Genomic DNA, 6,000 nt, shown 5'->3' with positions numbered 1-6,000 from the left:
AGTTATCACATAGCTGCACATAGCGCACCTGCATGGCAGCTGAAGGCTGATCCTCTTCTTCGTCTGATTGTCCTGGCTGGATGCTTGAAGGCGCAGCTTGTGAGGCGCTTACCGTTGTTGAAGAAGCCGCCAGGGCATTCAAATTTGGCGCCGCCACGACGCTTTTACGGCCGCGACGCTCACCTGCCCTGCCGGCGATTCCGGATAACAACGCTGTTGAGGCTTCATGATGCAGATGGAAGTCTCGCACTGGACTGCGGGACTTCCGTGATGGAGGACGGCGGGACTTCCTGCACGGCTCTTGATCAAAACGGCTGGCAGCAGGCGATGAGGATGAAGGAGAATAAGCGGTCCGAGGCTTCCTTCTACCACCGCTACTAGAACTCGGCAGTGACACCGGAGGAGGATTCGGTAAAATCTGTTGTAAGCCGGATCCATAGGAGGAGGGAAGGCTTCCGGAGCTTCGGTGACAGGTTCTACAGCGAGGCAGCTCGTCAGCCATTCCACTCCACCGGCTCTTGACAGGATCTGCTGCAGGAGATTCTCCATAGTAGAAGGTATCTCCTTTTCTTCACAGGTATCTCAGAATGGCTCTGTCACGCCGTAAGCGGCGATAGAGGGGCAGGACGGCGTACTGGGACCCGCACCTGTCCCTACCACTATAATGGGGCCCTGGCTTTCCCTTATCTCAGGGGTACCTATGATGGTTAGGAGACCTGAGCCGCCAGCGTATCCCTGTCTCCTGTGCAGGCCCTATCGGTGGCCCCTCACCCCCCAAAGGAGGTGGACTGCACCAATGTAATAATACAACAAATAACAGGGTATACAGACAAGGTAACTAAAAGTCTCAAACTCACCAAATGCTCACACAACCACAGAGGGTACACATAGAAGGGAAGAGAAGGAGAAAACTAGGAAGGAAAACAGGATTAACATGCAACCAAAACAGCAGACACCAATCTCTGTAAATAAACCTCCAACACTACGCTCCTTCAACCTCCAAGCCAGGCAGTAGAACTGCTCACTGACAATAGCTGAAGTCAGGACTGGGTCTATATAGAGGATCAGATTACAAAATCCACTTCAGCTGAGAGAGACCAAGCTCTCAGCAATAAGGTTAACTCCTGCACTGCTGGCACAAAGCAGCCAGATCAGAATACAGGTGAAAAGCTTCTGATCACTGTGTGTGAACGAGGCCCAGAGCGCTGCGGTTCTCTGGAACCTCTCTGTCGCGGTAGCCCCGTGACAGGCTCAAGTAAGCCCGGATACGGCTTTGCATACTTAAACAGCAGCCCAGCAGCAAGCTGACTACCAATGAAAAAACGTTAAAAGAGTGCCAATTAAACCTGGAAAAAAACAGTTTTAACTGCTCACAGAATAAAAGAGGCATTAACTTGACCTCAACTTAACCTCCACTCTCAAACAATTAAAATGACCAGCCATGAAAGATATTCATAGACTGTGTGGCCATGCGACCCCCCCTTTATTTCTTTAATTTATTGTAGGCGGGGCTATCACTCATAACAGTGTCTATATCAAAGAAGTCCTATTCAGACACAGCAGAAGAACCAGATGCATAAAACACAATTATATTAATGCGACTGTCAGATATCAGCATGTGTGAAACAATAAATCAGTACCACTGATAATCACCCATATTATGCTGTCACAAGTAGAGATACATAAATAAATAGAACACTCTCACCAAATGATGAAAATGCCGCATAGGAAATGTATCCTCTCATTTTTATTAGACACAAATCCAATTGATCATCTCGCGATCACATAGATTATCTATACTCCGGACCACCTGCCTACGCGTTTCATCCCAGGAGGGAATCAGGATCATTTTCTGATCAACTATTGGTTGATTAATATACATGTTTGTCCTTTTGTGTTGTGTTAGTTCATTTTAATGGTTTGATTAAATGTTATATTTTAGGTCCCTTTTTTGCTATTTCCTAACAAATGATGCTGGACTCAGAGATAACAGAGGACGAGGTGAGACAAGCTATATCAGGCGCATCTAACGGTAGGACCCCGAGCCCTGATGGTTTCTCTGCGAGATATTATAAGATTCTCTCCCTTGACTTGGTACCCATTTTGACTAACCTATTTAATGAAGCTTATCTTCAGGGAGCTTCTATCGACCAAGTTACAGACTCACCCACAATAGTTGTCCCCAAATCTAAGAGAGACCCATTATTACTATAATCTTACCACCCAATCTCACTCCTCAACCATGACTATAAGCTCCTGGTGAAGATCCTTACAAACCGTCTGCAGACGCTGCCTGGCATCCTATGTGAGGCTCAGACAGGATTTACCCAGGGACGGAGCAGTGTGGCAAACATACGCATGGCGGTCGCAGCTACGGTCCTGGCCCAAGATGCAATGAGACCACCTGCAATGCTGATGAGTCTCGATGCTGAAAAGGCCTTTGATAAAGTGGCATGGCCTTTTTGCTATAAAAAGTCCTTGGTAGGGGACATTTTGGTCCAAAGTTCCTGCAATGTGTCCAATACTTTCATACAAACACATATACTCGGGTGTCAGTTAACGGATGCGATGTGCCAACAATTTACCTTTTTCGGGGAGTTAAACAGGGATGCCCTCTGTCACCCCTCTTATTCAACATCTCTATAGACCCTCTATTGCGTCATCTATTGCAGATCTCTACTTTTAGGAGCTTACGACTGGTGGTAACCAACCCCAGAAAGGTCTTATACCCTCTCATACAAGAGTTGGGGGATGTGGGAGGCTTGTCGGGTTACGATATCAACTGGGATAAAACAGAGGTGATGATGCTACGCGGCCCGTTCAAACCTTTATGGGCATCAATTTTCCTGTGTCAATTTACTAATGGCTTATTAAAATACATGGGAATACAGGTGACAAAACACCCAGCCAAATTATACAAAACTAATATTAAATCATATCTCAAAATCTTAGAATCTACCTTAGTCAAATGGAAAGATTTTAACTTGTCATACCTAGGCAGAGCCAACTTAATAAAAATGACGGAGTTTCCACGTCTCCTCTACCTCTTCCATTCTCTCCCAATTTATTTCGCTCCTAAAGAGGAGAAGAGGATCAATTATCTGTATCGCTCATTCATCTGGAAGGGAAAAAAGCCTCATATAACCTTTAAACTACTCCAACAATTGAGGGGGGACTGAGGGGGATAAACTTCCTTTATGTTAGACACTATAATCTAGCATCTCTGTTTTGGGTGGTGGTGGACTGGCTGGGAGGGAAGTCTTATTACCCCCAATACGACTTGGAATGTTGTCTTTCCCCGGGACTGGCTCTCCCTGCCCTACTGCATCTCCCATATACTGAACTGCCAGCTGAGGTAAGAGTTAACCCACTTCTATTGTCTACATGGAGGGCATGGCAGAAGTTACATGAACATTTCTGACTCTCTCCCTGGGTGCCTGCCTCCTCCCGCTCATTGGTAATCCCCACTTTCAGGATGGACGCTCTCACCCCATCTTCTACCACTGGTATTCTCAGGGTATAACATTTATTAAATACTTAGTCCTCCCCAAGGAACGACAGATATACTCAATAGAGGAGTTGCAATGTAAATATCCCACCGCCATATTCCCTCCCTTCCAATACTTGCAAGGTAAAAGTTATGCAACAAAAATATTAACACATTTTTCTTAACACGAATGGAGACCATTGTGGACATGCCCAGTCATCAGATCATTTTGGGAGAGAGTACGGCGATTCACCACTACACATCTGACAAACTTTGCTCCACGAACCCTTATGGGCTATATTTGGATATTTAAAACAAGAGAAACACACCTGCTCCTCAGGGGCCCTTAACCCCTTCCCGACCTGTGACACAGCGTATACATGAAAGTGAAAGTGTTAACTCAAATTTCACCCAACCTGCAGGGACAGGGGGAGTGGTACTTCAGCCGGGGGTGGGGGGGATGAACAGGGAGCTGTCGGTCTATCATGCACTATATAGGGAGCTGTGGGGACCATCATGCAGTGTGTAGGGAGCTGTGGGGACCATCATACAGTGTGTAAGAACCTGCGGTGATCATCTTACAGCGTGTAGGGCTCTGTGGGGACTATCATGCAGTGTGCAAGGAGCTTTGGTGATGATTATACAATACATAGGGAGTGCATAGGGAGCTGCTGGGACCATTATGCAGTGTGTAAGGAGCTGTTGGGACCATCTTACAGAGCATAGGGAGCTGTGGTGACCATCATACAGTGTGTACGGAGCTGTGGGGACCATCATACAGTGTGTAAGAACCTGTGGTGACCATCTTACAGTGTGTATGGAGCTGTGGGGACCATCATGCAGTGTGTAAGGAGCTGTGGAGACCATCATACAGTGTGTGGGGAGCTGTGGGGACCATCAACAGTGTGTAAGAACCTGTAGTGACCATCTTACACTGTGTAGGGAGCTGTGGGGACCATCATGCAGTGTGTGGGGAGCTGTGGGGACCATCATACAGTGTGTAAGAACCTGTGGTGACCATCTTACAGTGTGTAGGGAGCAGTGAGGACCATCATGCAGTGTGTAAGGAGCTGTTGGGACCATCTTACAGAGCATAGGGAGCTGTGGTGACCATCATACAGTGTGTAGGGAGCTGTGGGGACCATCACACAGTGTGTAGGAACCTGTGGCGACCATCTTACAGTGTGTAGGGAGCTGTGGGGACCATCATGCAGTGTGTAAGGAGCTGTGGAGACCATCATACAGTGTGTGGGGAGCTGTGGTGACCATCTTACAGTGTGTAAAGAGCAGGGAGCTGTGGGGACCATCATGCAGTGTGTAAGGAGCACATTGTCTTTGTAGCATTAATTCATGGAGGGGTAATCATAGTAATGACATAATATTTGTTAGTATTGGGGTTACTGCTCCACACTGGAAGAGCAGACAGGATGAGGAGGTTGTTCAAGCTGGCAATAGATGGGGACGGTACTGGAAATGTGAGAAATCAAAAGTGTTTTTTCTGTAAAACTGCAGCCAAGTCCTTGCTGGAAGAAGTTGTCATGTCAGTCCGGGCCAAATGAAAAAGACAAGAATATGACTCCATCAGAAAGAACATCAGCTGTAAGTCCCTATCTAATATATAAAGCTGAATGTGTGTGTGTATGTGTGTATGTCCGGGATTGGCATTTGCACCGTCGCAGCTACAGCCACAAAATTTTGCACAGTCACAGGTCTGGACCCCGAGAGCGTCATAGGCTATGTTGTGAGGCGAAATTTTAACCCCGCACGTTCCAATTCACCAAACAATTTTGCCCCTATCTACATAATGGGGAAAAAGTGAAAGGAAAAGTGTTGGAGGCAAATTGACAGCTGCCAGATGTGAACAAGGGGGACTTAAAGAGTGAGAGCGATGGCGCCAAAGAGTATATACCGTACAGTTGCTAAGGTGGGGCCCCGACATAGGATACTCACCACACACGGGGATATGAACACACGCAAAATGCACCACACACTACCACGTGCTTGAACACATACCACCCTCAGCACACATTTCACCACACATACACCAACCTCGCCACATAAAAGTCGAAACACAAAATTCGCCGCTCAAAACTTGCCACGCGCAAAACTCACCACATGCAAAACTAGGCTCACGCAAAACTCGCCACACGTGCAAAAATCACCTCATGAAAACTCGCCACACGCAAAACTTGCACACGCGGAAAAATTGCCACATGCACAAAAGTTGCAACACATGCAAAAGTTGCCTCACACAAAATTTGCACATACTCAAAACGCACCACACATAAAACTCGCCATGCGCAAAACTTGCTGCACACAACTTGCTACACTAACCTGTCTCATGCAACTCGACACACAAAAAGTTGCTACACGCATGTCACCACACAAAACTCATCTCACAAAAGTCGCTACATGCATGTCGCCACATGCAACTCAACACACAGCTTGACACATGAAACTCACCCTAAAACACACACAAGTCTGGTATTATCCTTCAAAATTAAAAATTTGAT

Source organism: Ranitomeya imitator, chromosome 2, assembly GCF_032444005.1.
Source record: "Ranitomeya imitator isolate aRanImi1 chromosome 2, aRanImi1.pri, whole genome shotgun sequence".
NCBI lineage: Eukaryota > Metazoa > Chordata > Amphibia > Anura > Dendrobatidae > Ranitomeya > Ranitomeya imitator.
This window is presented reverse-complemented; position numbering follows the sequence as displayed.